This window comes from Carlito syrichta, unplaced genomic scaffold (genome assembly GCF_000164805.1).
Source record: "Carlito syrichta isolate Samal-C Ts95f unplaced genomic scaffold, Tarsius_syrichta-2.0.1 Scaffold311616, whole genome shotgun sequence".
In the NCBI taxonomy this organism is placed as follows: domain Eukaryota; kingdom Metazoa; phylum Chordata; class Mammalia; order Primates; family Tarsiidae; genus Carlito; species Carlito syrichta.
The window spans coordinates 2,058,824-2,076,559 of record NW_007255712.1 but is presented as its reverse complement, the minus strand read 5'-3'; positions in this window follow the sequence as shown (position 1 = coordinate 2,076,559).

The window sequence follows — 17,736 nt, the reverse complement described above, 5'->3', positions numbered from 1 at the left end:
TGTGAATTTATAACTTGGGTGATTGTATTTCTTATCTCTAATAAATGATATATCATTTTATGTTATTTATATTTATAATTATCTTCTCTTATCTGTCTGGAAATACTGATTAGTACTTTAAAAATATATATATTTATTTTGTTCTTGTATATTAATCTATGTTATCTGAATTAGTTTCTGTTTTTCCTCTCAAGGAATTTTTTCCCTGATGGTTTATAATCCCCTCTCTCTCTGTCTCTGTCTCTGTCTCTCTCTCTCTCTCTCTCTCTCTGCATCAAAGTCTCATTCTGTCACTCAGGCTGGAGTTCAGTGGCACGATCACGGCTCACCACGGCCTCAACCTTCTGGACTCAAGAGATCTTCTGCCTCAACCTTCCGAATTGCTGACACTATAGGTGCATGCCACCATGCCTGGCTAATTTTTTGAATATTTTGTAGAGACAAGATCTTGCTATGTTGGCCAGGTTGATCTCGAACTCCTGGGCTTATGTGATCCACTAACCTTGGTCTCCCAAAGTGCTGGAATTATAAGAGTGAGCCACTGCACCCGGTCCCTCTCTCTTTTAATTGCAAGTTTTCCTCAAAAGTTTGGTGACTTCTAATTATCTGTTTATATTTACAAATGAAACAATAAAAAATGGATACTAGTCACTGTGGGTGGGTTAGATTTCCCATGGTTGCTGTTATTTCAGAGACTCGCATGGGGATTCTGGCCATTATGTGGTGGGATTCTGTGTGTTACAGGATATCTCTGGGGCATTTCTTTTTCTTTAGGGAGGAAGCTTTTGATTCATTGCCTGAGAGAAGAATCTTAGCTAGTGAATTTTCTTAGGTGTCAAGTTAATGTTCTCAGGTGGAGGAGGTCAAGGTGGGAGGATCTCTTGAGATAGGGGTTTGAGACCAGCCTGGCCAACATAGTGAAATCCTGTCTCTACAAAAATAAACAAACTTTCAGTTTATCTTCCAGTGTTTAGCATCAATTTTTATCCCTACCTTCCTGAGTACTTAACGACATAGTGAGACTCTTAGGAGTCTGTAGAGTGGCTTTCCCTCATCTGTATGCCCTTCTGTGAGTGCTCCAGGCTATGCTTTCTCTGTCCTCCTTCTTAAGTTACATACCTGCATACACTCTTCTTGTTCCGAATGTTTCTTTCCTCTCCTAACCCCATTTTCTTAATTGGTATTACACCGTTTTTTATTCCTATACCTTTATTTACTCATCTCTTTACTGAGATTAATGATAACCAATCTTGCACTTTAAACATGGAATTTAGAATTTTTCAAAACTTTGTCCTTGCATTACCAATCTACCCAGCCTAGTTGAAAACCTGATCATAACAATGCTCCTTAAATATTTCCATTCAGGAATTCACAGCAAAAACTGGCAAATGAAAGCTGTGAAGGAGTTAAAGATATGCCACCCCAAAATATGCTACTCTGGCACATTGACTCTTTTGAATTAAAGACACACATACACACACACACACACACACACACACACACACACACACACACACACACATGCACACACAGACACACACACAGTTGCAAGAAGATCACACTTTGACCTTCATTTTGTTTCTTAAAAGCAGGAGATAAAATTCTCATGTGAAAGATGTCTTCCTTATACCAAAGAAGAACAGCATTCTTATCAGCAAGGATGGATAGTTGAAGCTGAGAGAAATCTGTACAAACAAATCTTGTTAAACTAACTCTTACCTTCATTACGTCTCTACCCAAATAACTACTCCAGCCCAAGCCCCTCTGCCTTATCACAGGTCACTACTTACTATTCTTTACCCAGTTTGGTGTGTAAGTGATTGACTCCAACTGATTCTTTGGGTCTGCATTTTCTTATGAGGATTCAATTAAAATTTACATAAATAAATGTATATATTTTTCTCTTGCTAATTTATCTTATGTCAATTTTATCCTTGGACCCCAGTAGGGACATAAGAGGATAAAGGGAGAGTTTTGCATCTCCTACAGTTATTATCTATTGATTTTACTTTAAAAAATGTGAAATATACAATTTATATTGACATTGATATCACTTGACATTCTCTGTGGAAATTCCCTAAATTCACAGTTACATTCTGGAGCTTGACCTATTTTCCTTCTCACTTCCTCATCACAAAGTTCCCATCATGTAAAAGGTAACATACTAGGAGTGAGATGTCTTCAGCTGGGATCAGTGTTTTTACTGCACTCTCATTAAGTTACATGATTTGAGCACATTGTTCAAGACCTTTTAGATTCAAGTTACAGGAGATATTGGATGCAAAGATCATTTTTAAAATCCCTTTATTACTAGAATTTCATATTTATCCAATTCTAGATAGGATAGTTAGTCTGCAGTCTATAGACCAGTCAAATGTCAAGAACTGTGTCTGGCACTCAGTGGGTGTTCAGCAAATTTTGCTGAATGAAAACAATTAAAATTGGAATTTATATTCACTCATTCAAGCAAGCAGTGCATAAATTTTTACGACGTGCTTTCCCTGTGCTAGGCACAATTCTAAGTTGAGAAGAAGCAGTGGACAGAGCACAGAGGCCTGCCCTTATGCACATGCATTCTAGTAGGAAAAAACAAATAATAAAAATGTAAGAAAATATGTATCCAAAATAATTGTGATAGGTACTATACAGGAACTAAGTAAGTTAAGAAAGGCTTGGTTGATGGTTTTGCTATTTAAGATAGGATGCCCAAGAAGGCACCTCCTGGGAGATATGTAAGAGCTAAGACCTGAAGGAAGAGAAGGAGCCTGCTAAGAGTGGAGCCACCTGAGAGAGAGAGAGAGAGAGAGAGAGAGAGAGAGAGAGAGAGAGAGAGAGAGAGCGAGCATTTCAGGTAGAGGAAACAGCTTGCAAAGGCCTTGAGGTTAGAAACATTTAGATGTTGAGAAGCTGATATCTGCAGTCTGGTGATGAGGGAGAGGTTGAAAAGACAGGCAGGAGACAGAGTGTGAAACTCATCTAAACCAAAGAAAGAATTTGAATTTTACTCTAAGTTTAATGAAACTCATTAGGTTTTTAAGGTGTATCATGACATGAACTGATTTACACTAAAATAAATTATAACCCTCTTAACTGTATCAAGAATGGATCCAACCATTCTCTTGTCATTATAACCTAGTCTCACCTGACAATTCTCATCCTTCTTATTTGCTTAATTTTTCTCTTTAGTACTTATCACCATCTCACATATGCTATGTATTTACTTGTTTATTGTCTGCTGTTCCCATTAGAATGCAAGTTCTATAATGATTGGGATCTTTGCTGCTTTTATATACCCAGCAGATTAAAAAGTCCCTAGCACGTAGTATGCCCTTAATAAATACACATCATTGAATTAATCACTGGAGTTTTTTGGTGGGAGGATAGGATTGAATTAGAGCAGGAAGATCAGATAGAACACTACAATAAGAATATACATAGTATATGTGGTATTTTAGATAAGAATGGTAGAAATGGAGATGAAGGTACATGGACTAATTCCAACTTTATTTTGGGCATATAATTGAAGGCACTTGTAGGTTGGATGAGGGAAAAGTGCAAAATATGAGGAATCAAGAATGGCTCATAATTTTTATCTAGCAACTGCCTGAGATTATGAAAGAATTTCTTAAGTTGGAGAATTAGGGGAGAAATATATTTTGGGGACAATGTTAGTCAAGATGCTCATTTCATAGCCAGTTGGAAATGCCAAGTACATAGTTGGTTATATAATCTGATACTCCAGTGAAAAGTCTTTGGGAGATATAAATTTGGTAGTCATCAGCATAGGATGGTCTATAAAGTTACTGATGTTGATGGTATTACCTAAAATAAGGGTATATACTGAGAAAAGTACAGGATTCAGGACCAGGAAGTGAGTCATTCTAGCAGTTAGTGGTGAGGCCATTAAAGGGGACGGAGAAGGATACGTAGATGTAGTAAGCCTGGGTAGAGCTCTGGGGAAGAAGAGAAAAAAAGGGAATCATGCAAGTCATGGACAGTCCTGTTGAATACAACAAAGAGGGAGTAAAATGAGGAGATAGACCGTATCCATTGGTCTTGACAAGTGCAGGTGAGATGGAGTGCTTGGAATGCAAGCTGGATTAGAAGTGATTGAAATGGAATCAGAAACGAGGAAGAAAAAAAACTTTCATCATATATAGGAAGAAGAAAGACAGCAATAAAAGACAGGGGGGTTTTATTAATCTAAGAAAGAGGGAAATAACCATGGGAATAAACTCTTCAGCTGATAGCGGATAATTGGGAGATGCTATGTGGGTATGAAACAATTGTTCTGCAAACTTTATTTTGCAGGCACAATACTAAGTTGGGAAGAAGGAGTAAATAGAGATAACATGAAAAGATGGCATTTTTATGTCTCAGTAATCAAGGTTATTTAATTACATTATTTATCAAGATATCATGTGCTTAAAATATCAGAACTATCTGAATCTCTGGCCTTGTAGTTTAGTGTCCCAAGGGAACTTTGACTAGCATCTTGGCTCTTCTTGGTACTTGCCTTATGACTCTAAGCCTGTATTTGTTCATTTACTGAGTGGGAACAATAATAATACCCACCACACAGGATTTTTGTGAATGTTAAGTGAGGTAATATCTGTGTGAATTGATGTGAATGTGCTCTCACTCATAAGCAGACCTTGTACAATTATCATAATGCTATAAGAAAGGGATTGGCAGTAGTGGGAAACTGCCATGGGATGGGGGGTGGGATTCGCAGTTGAGGGAAGCTGCCAGGGGAGGGAGGACCATACCTCATCAAAAGTACTTGCATAATGAAGATTAGTATACCCAACCCTGAATTGTAACCCACATCTTTAAAATAAAATAAAAAATGAGCATTTATTAAAATGTACATGACAGTACCCAATTGGTCATAGTGCAACTTTTATTTTCTTCCCTGAAACAGTGCCAGATAATAGATGCCTTGAGAGAAGAAACTATATTTTATCCATATTTGTATTCTCAGTACCCAGAAGTTGTGCTCAGTTCAAAGCTAGTGCTTCTCTCTCTCTCTCTCTCTCATCTATCTCTATCCATACGCACCAGCATGTATATATGGTGAATTAAATAAAAAATAAAACACAAGACAATATCTTGTAAATTGAACAAGAGAGAATTAGTTATGACTACATTCATTCTGACTTTGTAGCTTTTCCCTGGATACACTGGAATGAGGAATGGTTTCCTTTAAAAGGATGTGTTTGGTACTTGGATGAAAAGAGCTGGCCAGATTCAGTGGCTCAGCTTGTAATCCCAGCATTTTGGGAAGCCGAGGCAAGTGAATTGCCTGAGCCCATGGGTTCGAGACCAGCCCAGGCAACTTGGTGAGACCTTATCTCTACAATAAATAAAAAATTAGCTGTGTGTGGTAGCGCACGCCTGTAGTTCTGGCTACTCGGAAGGCTGAGGTGGAAGGATCACTGGAGCCCTGCTGGTTGCTGCTGGGGTGGCCGTGAGTGTGCCACTGCACTCCAGTCTGGGCAATGGATTGAGACTCCAACTAATAAAAATAAAAAATAAAAAAGCTGCTTAAGAACACGCATGCGTCTTTACTTTTCATATCTGCGTGATGTCACACAATGGTGTTTTACCTTCTAATTCCTTTAACTGTTATATTGGTATTCATCTGTAACTAGACAGAATAATTTGTTGTAATTTCACCTATAATCATGTTTTGATATCAGAATTTCATTTCAGTATTGAAAGTTTGTCAACAAAGTCTTTTGAATTTGATTCTGAACATTTTGGTTTTTTATCACGTGTTCTAAATGAGTTCACTGTTGTTCATGATTCCTTGAAGCCCAGGTGTTAAAACTATCAAGAAACCCTAGGAAACAAGACTCAAAAATATGCTTTCATGGCCTCCACTTTGGAATTAGATTTGAAAAATGTCTTAAGATTTGGATCTAGGTGTGTGTCTCTGTGCATTCATCCATCTTATTTTGTCATTAACTTTCCTTCCATGCACCTGCTGTGCTCTCCTCACAGTCCTTCAAGTCTAAAGTCATGGGTAGTTTAAGAATACAAAATAGAAGTTTCAGCAGATATGCTTTCCTCAGTCTGTAGGATCAGTTCTATAGTTTTGTTGTGTCCTCACAGGGACATACATGACCCTCTATCAATACATTAGATTTGGATTAGATTAGTTTAGATTTAAGAAAAAGGACCTTTTCATTTGAGTGGAAACAATTGAAATAAATGAGATGAAATATTTAAATCCAGCATTTATCTCTTGCCCATTGCAAGTTTTTGCATCTAATAAAATCAAGTATCAAAAAAAATGCAAGGTTCTCTAAGAGCCAGAAAAAGGACACTGACTGCCTTATGGAAAATATTGTCATGTCTCTGAAAATCATTACAGAATTTAGTGGGGGCAGATTATGTATTTAAAATCGAACTATAAATCCTGGATCTTTATCAAATCTTGGCATCAGGTCACTGTGGTTCATTAGGTGGAATTGGTTTTCAGAGAATATTATATACATAGAGCAGGGTGTAGGTTATCTATGTATCAGATTTATGAGATTGTATGGCATCTGGTAATATATAATAAATAATGCTTCAAAATATTCATGCCATTTAATTTCACTCCTAAAGATAAACCATAAGTAAAAACTAAGAATTTCCTGTTCTATGCACAAACCAACACAATCAACCAATTCCTCAAATTCCAGAAACATTTAATGTTTACATTTTATGAAATAGTTTAAAGTAGTGGGGGGGAGGACTATGTCAATAGTCAAACGGGGATAAGGTTACATAAAATATGTAGCCTTTAAGAGGATGTATAATGAAGTATTTGTAATAAACTAGGTAAAAAGTTTAAGTTGCAGTATTAGAAATCAAAAGCATTGCACAAGTTTTATATGCAGAAGAGCTTAACTAACTAAAACATAAAGCAGGGAAAATAGATCAAAAGGAAATTTAGCATTCATCAGTGATTACATATGGTGATTTAAATGTTTTTCTTTGTAACTTTATATGCTTAATTTTTTTACAATGGACAAGTGCTACTTTTATCATGTGAAAAAAGTGAAATAAAGTTATGTATAAACACCTGTGATAGCATCTTGATGTGGTGTCTTTCTGCCTGAAAGTATTTCTTATGTTCTTTAAACCCTTTGCTCCCACTCATTTTGAAAGCAGCATGACCTTGCAAGTTCTTGGTTTGCAACTTTCTTAGACGAATGATTTTCAGATGTGATTTTTAAAATTAGGTGAATTTCACAAAATGCTATTTTCCTTTTCTATTCAGAAATGTATTTGTGCTAAAGGTTTAACCACAAGTCAAGTATGAAGTAATTTGGCTTGGTGGTTAGTAAGCTATTGATAAATGTCTATTATTAAGTTGAACTTTTTTAGTTTCATTCTGAAAATGGCCTAACCTTTCTTAAAAAGTGAACTGCATCTTTAACTGAGATTGAAACTTTATATAATGTGACAAAATTATTCATATGATTCACCTATTTCCAAAAAGAATTTGGTACAGAATTGCTGAATATATTACTGAGCTGCCTCATGGAAAACCCTAACTTGTATACTCACAGAATAACTATTACATAATAATCACTATTCCATTTTTTGACTTTTGAGATATTTATTTATATATGCATTCAAGAAACATGTAATGATCACCTATTATGAGGGAGAGGCTATAGCAGGTATTAGATCCAATGTTCTAATATTTTGGTGTATTAAGATTCTAATCCATTAGTTAAAAACAAAACAGAATAGAAATGAAATATATATATAAATATATATATTATTATATATATAATATATATATTTTTCAATAGCTTACTAATATATATTTATATATGCAAATATATTTAGTTACACAATGGTAGGGATTTTTATCTGTTTGTTTTCCCTAGCTCCTGGAGCAGTCCCTGGTAAATAGTAAATATTTAATAAGTATTTGTTAAATTGATGAATAAGTGATATGCACTGATTATGGAGCTTTAAGAGGATGTGGATAACAAGGAGACATTTTGTCAAAAGACCTGAAAATGGGAGATAGGGAAGATGAATTTGAGATGCAGTCCCCTGGCTTGTGTTTAATTCCCATGGAAAATGGAAGGCAAGCCCACTTTTGTCTATGCTGCCATAGTTTGTTCTTGTATTACTTTCTCTCAACGAACTGCTTTTGTACATCTCCCAGTCCATGTTGCAGAGATGCTTCTCTACTAGTGTGGAGAATTCATTCTACAACCGTAGACACAAACATTGCACGAAAGGATGCTGCCTATTACTCTCAGTCTTCCCAGAAATTTAGTGTGAAAATGAATCCTTGCATATTTCTTTCTCTTTATTCTTTTTGAATATTAGGCATAAGCCAATTCTTAAAAATTAGATACTAAGTTCCTAAACAGACTAGAAGACAAAGAAACCCTTTGATTAAGTAGAAACGATGATACACATCAATCCCACTGTTAGGTATTTAACAAAGAGAAATGGAATCATATACCCACAAAAATTTGTAAAAGACTATTTCTAGCAACTTTATTCATTATAGACCAAAATGGTAATCATTCACATGTCTTGCAAGAGGGAAATGAATAAACAAACTGAGGCATATTTATGCATTAGAATATTATACAGTGATAAGAAATGAACTACTGATATATATATATGTGCATATATATTGCAACAAAAATGTATTTTTCAGAAATATGCTGAGCAAAATTAAGTCAGATATGTAAGTACATTGTTTTTGGTATATAGTTACCCTACTTATATGAAGCATAAGAATGGGTAAAACTAATGTAGAGTAATAGAAAACAGAGTTATTGCTTGAGGATGAAGAAGGAGTAAAGAAATGAGCACATGGAAACTTTTGGAGGTGATGAAAACATTCTATTCTTGTTTGGGGTGACATGGGTGTGTGTAATTGTCAAAACTGATCAAAATGAATACTTAGTAATGTGCTTTTTTTAATGTAAATTATAACTTAATTTTAAAAACAAGAAAAAGCATAAAGTACTTTGAGCATTAAAATATAAGATACATTCAATTCAAGTAATAAGTATTTACTAAGCATTTATGTCTTGACCGCAGTTCAAGAGGCTAGAAATATAAACATGAACAAGAAATAGTACCTCCCATGATGAATTCATAATTTAGAGAGAAGAATAGATGTGGAAAAGCAGACATTGACAAATATTTTATTTGCACCAAACTTTTAAGATGCATACTATGTTTTCAGAATAACCTAGGTATAAAGAGGATTACATTTTAGAATTATATAATAATTATCTTAGGTACAGAATTATACTGTTTTATGGAAAATATTCAGCCTACCAAATTCAATTTCTGTGCCATGGTAGATAGCCTCCTGCATGGCCCCCAATTATATTATTATCCTTGTGGAGATTCATGCTGCAATGTACCAGGTTTGGTCTGGGTGGTCAATAACATATGGTAGACGTAATGGTAGGTAATTTCCAAGATTAGGGTATAAAAGGTTATGGCTTCTGTACTGAGCACTCTCTTGTGTTCGCTTTCTTTCTTTCTTTCTTTCTTTCTTTCTTTCTTTCTTTCTCTCTCTCTCTCTCTCTCTCTCTCTCTCTCTCTCTCTCTCTCTCTCTCTCTCTCGTCACTCAACCTGGGAGAAACCAACTGACATGATGTGAATACTCAGGCAGCCACTGATTGGCCCATGAGGAAATAAATAGAAATTTGTGGCTAATGGTAAAGAAGTGGGACCTGTTTACAAACATATGAGTTAGCTTGAAAGCACACCATCCCTGATCAGGACTTCAGATGAGGCTGCAGCCCTGCCGGAATTCTCGACTACAACTTCCTGGGAGACCTTGAGCTAGTTCACTCAGTTAAGTGACTCTTGAATTCCTAACCCACAGAAATTATAAAATAATAAATATGTATTGTTTGAAGTTGCTAAACTTTGAGGTAATTTGCTACATAACAATAAACATGTTTTTCTAAATGTACAAAGCATGAGTTTATGGGTTAGTGAATTATTCCTGATTATAAATTAAACACCTTAATTTCCTTGTTTCACTAAAATACTAATTAGTCAATGACTGAGAAACAAAAGATTTCTAAAAACATGGTACACTTTAGTTCTTAATTTATATCCAGCAAATCATTTATTTACATTGTCCTACGAATGAAAACTGGCTACCAAACCAAAACATACAGAACCATAATTTAATAAAATTTAATTGCTTCTCTAATATAAAATATCAATTTTGTATTATTGAATTTACTAATGAAAAAGCAAATAAAACTAGATTGAATCTAAATAATAATCACAAATAATCTTCAGTTTGATTTTAAACCAATATAATATAGTTCTAATTCATTATAGTCAAGAGGCCATGACTTCATCTTTGACAAAGCCATCAATAACAACTGCTAGGGAGAGGAGACCTTATTTAGCAGATGGTGTTGGAAAAACTGGCTGACTGCATGCAGAAGAATGAAACAGGCCCTCCCACCTATTGCCATATACAAAAATCAACTCTTAATGAATCAAAGACCTAAATGCAAAACCTCAAACTATAAGAATTTTAGAAAAAAAACACAGGAGACACCCTTATGAACGTTGTAACAGGCAATCAATTCTTGATCATAACCCCAAAAGTGTATGCCATAAAAGATAAGATAGACAAATGGGACCTCATCAAACTGAAAAGCCTTTGCACAGCAAAAGAAAACATCAAGAGAGTGAAGAGACAACCCACAGAATGGGAAAAAATATTTGCTAACTGTATATCTGACAAAAGCCTAGCATCCAGGATTTACAAGGAACTCAAACAAACTGAAAGGAAAGAAACAAACAACCCTAGAAAAAATGGGAAGAGGACATGGATAGACACTTCTCAAAAGAAAACATATGAGCAGCCAACAGACACATGAAAAACTACTCAACCTCACTCATCATAAGCAAAATGCAAAAAAAAGAAAAACCCAAAAACCCCCCAAAACCACACCGAGATACCACCTTACTCCAATAGGAATGGCCATCATTAATAAATCAAAAAACAATAGATGCTGGTGTGGGTGCAGAGAAAAGGGAATACTTCTATACTGTTGGTGAGTGTGCAAATTGGTTCAATCTCTATGGAAAACAGTGTGACGATAACTAAGGGAGCTAGAAATTGACCTTCCCTATGATCCAGCAATCCCCTTCCTGGGCATATACCTGGAGGAGCACAAATCATTCTACAAATCATTCTGCAAAAGATACCTACACGTGCATGTTCATTGCTGAATTTGTCACAATAGCAGAAACACGGAATCAACCCTACTGCCCATTGAAAATGGACCAGGTTAAAAAAATGTGGTACATATACATGACGGAATACTATGAGGAAGGTCAAGATCATGGACCATGAGGAAGGACAAGATCATGGACTACTCAGCAAATTGGATGGAATTAGAGACAAACATTCTTAGTGATCTATCACAGAAACAAAAAAGCAAATACCACATATGCTCACTCATAAGTGGGACCTAAACATTACTCGCAATTCAAGAAAGGGATTGGCAGTTGTGAGAGGTGAGGGAGTAAGAGGAGGGCATGTAACAATATAAAGCGTACCTGATCCTAAACCAGGGGAAGTTGGAGGCCTAAACTTCACTTGTACATGGATCACTTATGCACCTAATCCTGACTTGTACTCCACATCTTTAAAATAAAATAAAGTAAAAAAAAAAAAAACCTTGCAGGGATAATTGGGCTGACTTTCAAATTAAGGCCACAAAACATATATTTTTTGAGTAATTGAGATTATTTCTCGGGTATTTAAAGAGTCTTCACTCCTTGAATCTTTAGATTTAAAAGTATACTATCTATGACAGATATTATTAACTAAGTCTAAACTTCTTTCTGCATTAAGAAAACAGATCTTGATGGCTGTCATTGGAAGTCTATGATTACCTGGAAGCATAAAGTGGTTTCCTGTTCCCTTCAGCTGAACAGAAACTAAAGCGATTATAGATTCTTGCCTGAGTGTTTCTACCAGGGTTTTCCCTAGAGCCAGGTAGCCCAAGGAAAGGTTATAAACACTTGACTGGGCAATGGGATCACTTATTTCTTAGAATCTGGGAGGCAGTTATGGAAAGCCATTAATATACTAGAAAGTTTGATGTTATTCCTCATTTTATTCCAGGCCAGCGATTCCCAAACATTGGCATGTGCTGGAATCATATAGAGGCCCATTGAAACACAAATTGCTGGGCCCTATCCCTAAAGATTTGAAATTAGTAATTCCAAGGTGTAACATGGGCCTTAATTATCTGGTGATGCTGTTTCTGCTACCCCAGGACCACTGGACTAAATGGAGTTATTTTGAGAACCACTGGACTAAATGGAGTTATTTCTATTTGGGAGATTTGTATTTATGTTTGTGGGGTGAAGAGGAGGAAGCTAAACTGCATTTCCTAGACACTTTAGTAATTAAATAAATTCAGAGAATAGAATCTGGGTATAGTTTTAAAGGCCATCTAGAGGTCCCATCCCTAAAATGTCCTATGTGATCTTCCATATTGTCACCCTGTCACTTTCTGGGCAGCTGATTACAAAAGATTAAGTGGAGGGGAGGCTTTGAGAAAACATTTTCTGCTTGTTTCTGCTAATTATTATTTTTTGAAAAAGACTATGAATGTAACCTGCCCATAGGACATATGTGTTATGTGAGTTGGCCAACAGCATAGCCTCATCATGTAGAAGTGGGCATGTAAAATTAGGCTCAAGGATATCCTGAAAACACATCTAAGTGGTATGAGCAGGTGGTACATATGCTCAAAACCCTACTTGCTACATTGCTACCTGTCCCTTTACTCATACCTGTAGCCTCATAGAACATTCCCTATGTCTTGTTGACAGAGAAAGAAAGATTATGTAGGTTTGTTTATAGATACTACTGTATAATATGCTAACACAATTAAAAGATCAGCTACTCTGACACGAATGTCTTCTAAACCCTGTGGGCTTGATTTCTTGCCTGAAATGAAGGATAGCCAAATATATGTATCTAAAGCAATCACAGACAGGCAGTGAACAGTTTGGTTAGATAGTCAGGAACTCAGAAATCACAAGATTGAAGGGTTGGTGACAAGAAGTCTAGGGATGATTTCTGTGGATAAGACTCTTGGAATGGGGACACAGTAAAAGACTATGAATGCCACTATGGATGTTCAACAAAAGGAAGCCCTCCAGGTAAGGTTTTTGATGATCAAGTAGACAGCATGATTTATCCCATGGATGTCAGTCAGGCCTTTCTATAGCCATTCCTTTACTTGCTCAATGAACTATTGAACACAAGCTTCAGGAATGGAGTTTGTTATTCATGGGCTCAAAATTATGTGCTTACTTTTACCAAGACTGAACTGGCTATCATCACTGCTGACTACCTAGCTTGTGAATGACAGGGTCTATTTTTGAGTCTCTGATAATGCATCATAGCCAATGTGCAGCCAGTCACTTGGTGGCACATTGATCACATTGGGTCTCTTCCATCATGGAGGGGGCAACAATTTGTCTTCATAGGAAAAGGTATTTACTTTGCCTTTCTTGCCCTCAGTGCTTCTTCTAATACCATCATCCAGGACTGAGTACTTCAAGGTATCCCACATAATCTTGCTTTTGATCAAGAAAGTTATTGTATAATAAAATAATAGAGGCAACAGGATTAAGTACCTGGGGGGTGGGAGGAGCCATTGGTTTTATTACATACCCTTTCACCCCCAAACATAGATGGCCTGATAGAACAGCAGAATGGTCTATTGATGCATAGTTACAAAATTGCCTGAGTGACAACACTTGTGAATTTGAGGAATTGTTATACATAATGCAATATATGCTCTGAATCATACATGATGTTGTGTCTTCCATAGACAGAATACCAGAGTCCAAGAATCAAGGAATTGAAGAAGACTGGATTTCTTCAGTCTTACCCCAAATACTTCTCTTAAAAAATTTGTACTACTTCTTTCTCCTGCATTTTTTGACACTGCTGGTATAAAAACTATTATTTCTCAAGAAGGGAATAATCAGGCTAGAAGTCTTAAAAGGGTTTCATTTAACTGGAAATTGAGATTACTACTTGGTCCCTTTTGCCTTCTCAGGCCATTGAACCAATAAGCAAATAAGAAAGTTGCTTTCCTGACTGTGATTACTGATTCTGTTTATCAGGGGAAAATGTGGTTCACCAAGCAGTAATGGTAAGGAAGAATATGTAGAAGCTGGGAGATTTTTAAATCTCTTGTTACTTCCATGACCAGTGGTGAAAGTTAATGGATGACTACAGTAATCTGATAGTCAAGGCCACAAATGGCTCAGACCTTGCAGGAATTAAAACATGCGGAAGGTACAGACACGTGGAAGGAGTTGTTAAAATAAAGATATGACCAGCTAGAGAAGTAAGAATAGTGGTAACTATGCATATTTCCTTCTTTGTTTAGTTACGTACTAAACAATGTATTGTCTTTCCCACCCACTTTCTTGTTATTTTATATGGTTTGTGTGGCTTGTGGTTAAATCTATATCTGCTAGGGCTGCCATAACAAAGCACCACAGACTGGTGGTCCAAACAACAAAAGTTTATAGTTCACAGTTCTGAGGTCTAGGAGTCTAAAATCAAGTGTCATCAGGGTTGCTTTCTCCTGGTACCTTTCTCCTTGGATTGCAGATGGATGACTTCTCTCTTTGTCATTACGTGGCCTTTTATTTTTCCTCTGTGTGTGTATGCATCCCTGGTGTCTCTTTCTCTTCTTATAAGGACAACAGTGCTACTGGATTAGGACTTCACTCCTATGACCTCTTTTAATCTTGATAACCTCTTTCAAGGTCCTATCTCCAAATATAATCATATTGGGGGTAGGGCTTGAACATATCAATTTTATGGGGACATAATTCAGTACTTAACACCTTATAATTATGTATTCAGAGTATTTAAAAGAAAAAAAATTGAGAATAGAAATGAAGAGAGATAGAGTTGGATACAGTGAATCATGGAGCTTGCAGGACACATGTCTTTTCTCTTAGGAGAAAAGATAAACATGCTTTTATTTGTATAAGGGATAGATTCATCAAGTTAGGTGGAAACATACTGTTGTTTTTAGTTTTTTATCTCAAAATATAGTAAACAAATATGTATGGATGGTGAATATACAAAAAAATATGATTGAATGATACTCAGAATTACCACCAATATTTCTAAACTCTCGCTGGAACTACTTTTCTAGGCTCTTCTTAGCAGGCTTCTGATAAAATTTTGTCAATGAGAGACATTTATGTAATATTTGGAATGTGGAAGGAAAGGAAAAGTCATTGTTTTTCAGTGGTGACTCTGGACAGATATACGAATATCAGCAGTGGTGGATTTGGGTTTTGACTCATTCCGGGCCACATAAGAGCAATTTCTGGGATGGTTAGTAGTATTTTTCTAAAGGTAAGTGGATGGTAAAGGAGGTGGGGTTTTATAGAGAGGTTCGGGGTGCCCAAAGAGATGGCATTCCTGCAAACTTGTTTTGTGCTTCCTTTTGTCTGTGAAAAAAAAGGTTTATGTGTCGTAGAATTTAACTTTTCAAATCCTATATGCCATTTCCCTTGAATTATCCAAAATTTCCAGTAAAGTCTGATTGGTGGTGTTGCAGAGATTCACAGGCTAAAGCAAGAAAATAAGGTGTGTTCTACTCTATGCCAGCCTCTTGATCCCATCACGTTCCACCTGAGGGAACTGTGCCCAAGACTTCAGGTGGGGACCTTGTGGTAAAGTGAACAGCAGCCTGTGGAAGAGTAAAGAACACCCAGGAGAAGGGCATGATGTTAATAAGACCCTTCGGAAAGGGTGTACGAAAATTTCTGCTTTCCCAAAAGATCCCAGAAGAAGCTGATCTTTGAGCGCCTAGAGTTGGATACTTGGTCATGTGAGTAATATGAACAGATTTTTTAAAAATAAAAAATATATAAAAAATGGCAAATTAAAAAATAGAAAAAAAGAAGAGATTATCTGCTTTCTAAACTAACTTTCATCTTTAAGACTCTGCATTTTTGTCTCTGTAATAGATCACTGAGTATGATAGACTCTAAATCCATCCAAGTTGCTGGAAAATCCATAATTTTGTCCTTCATTATGGCTGTGTAACATCCCATCATATATATGTACCACATTTACCATAATACCATATGAAAGGGATTGACAGTAGACAAAAACTATCAGGGGAGTGGGAGGCGGCACATAACATTGATAAGGGTACCTGATCTCAAACCAAGTGAAGCAGGGTCCAAAGGGAAGTCAAACTTTACCTGTACGATGACCACTTGTATACCTAATCCTAAAATGTACCCCACATTTTTAAACAAAAATAAAATAAAGTTGAGAAAAATAAATTCCTAGAAAAAAAAAAGACTCTACATTTTTATAACCCCCAGAGCAAAACTCCTTCATACTTTTGATCCAATTTCAGTGCCATTTCTCAGGCATCAAGGCAACTGGTTATATTTCTTCTCTGGAAACGTTTCCTTGGCCATTATATCTTGTTTTTTACTCCTTCTCTTGAATCTAACATTCAGCTAGTTCAAATAGGAATATCAGATGTAAAAATTTAGGATAACTTCATGTGTAAGGTATTGCAATGAATGAAGACTTTGAGTGTTAATGTTTGAAGTAAATTACATAGTAAACCATGTCTATACTATCTTGTCATTTGAATGAATTTGAATTGACTTTTAGTAACTGTCTCTTAACTGGCTACTATTCTAATGGACCCTTCTGAGGTTAATTAGACCACTCATTTAACAGTCATATTTGGCTTACTCAATCCTTGCTTGTCCTCTTGTTTCCTAAATTCCAACTTAGTAGTTGCTAACAAAGCTAAATCCCTTTCTGAGACCAATATCCTCCTGGATCAAAACAGAACAAAACAAAACAACTGCTTTCCTTTTCTATGACTTTTCCAACAGCTTTGCCTCTTTTTTCTTGGTGGTTTCTCCATGACCTGTCCCAATCAGACCCCTAAACTTTTGAGTTCCTTTTTTTCTAAAGCCTTTCTAAGTTTATTATTGATCCCAGTGTTTATGTAGCTGAGTTTCCCCCTCACTTATTTCCTAGGGAGTCTCAATATAGCCCAATATAGTAATGAAAATAATTGCTTCTAAAATTAAATTTGTTACTATTATTTGTCATGGATCAAAGGTGAATTACATGATAAAGGTGTTATGATGGAATCATAGAATATTATAGCTACAAGGCACAAGAAGAGTTTAATGTAATCTGATTCTCTCACTTTACAGATGAGAATTATGAGACCCCCAGGAAGCCTTATTAGGCCTATTAGGGCACTAAGTCAAAACATCCTGATTTTGGTTCAGTGCAAACTCCCTAACATCATGCTGCTGCTTTGATATTACTGTTATACTCTATAGAGTTAGCAACTTTCCAATCTCAAATTTTATTCAATAATCTTTTATATGTGTATAATATTTTATAGTTTTTACACAATTTAACTTGGTAAGGGATACCTATACTTAAAAGGCCATTATGTAGTCTTTTTAAAAATCACTTTTTTAAAGAGGGAAGCATTTACTACAATTTTCCTTTCTCTGAGCAACTATTGTTAAAATTATCCCAAGAGACCAAACACATGGAATTTTCTTTTTAAATGTAGGTAGGCAAGGTCATTTCTGTCTTTAGTCTCATGCAGATTTTATGTTCTTTCCTGCAAATGTTCTTAGAATGTTCTAAAGAT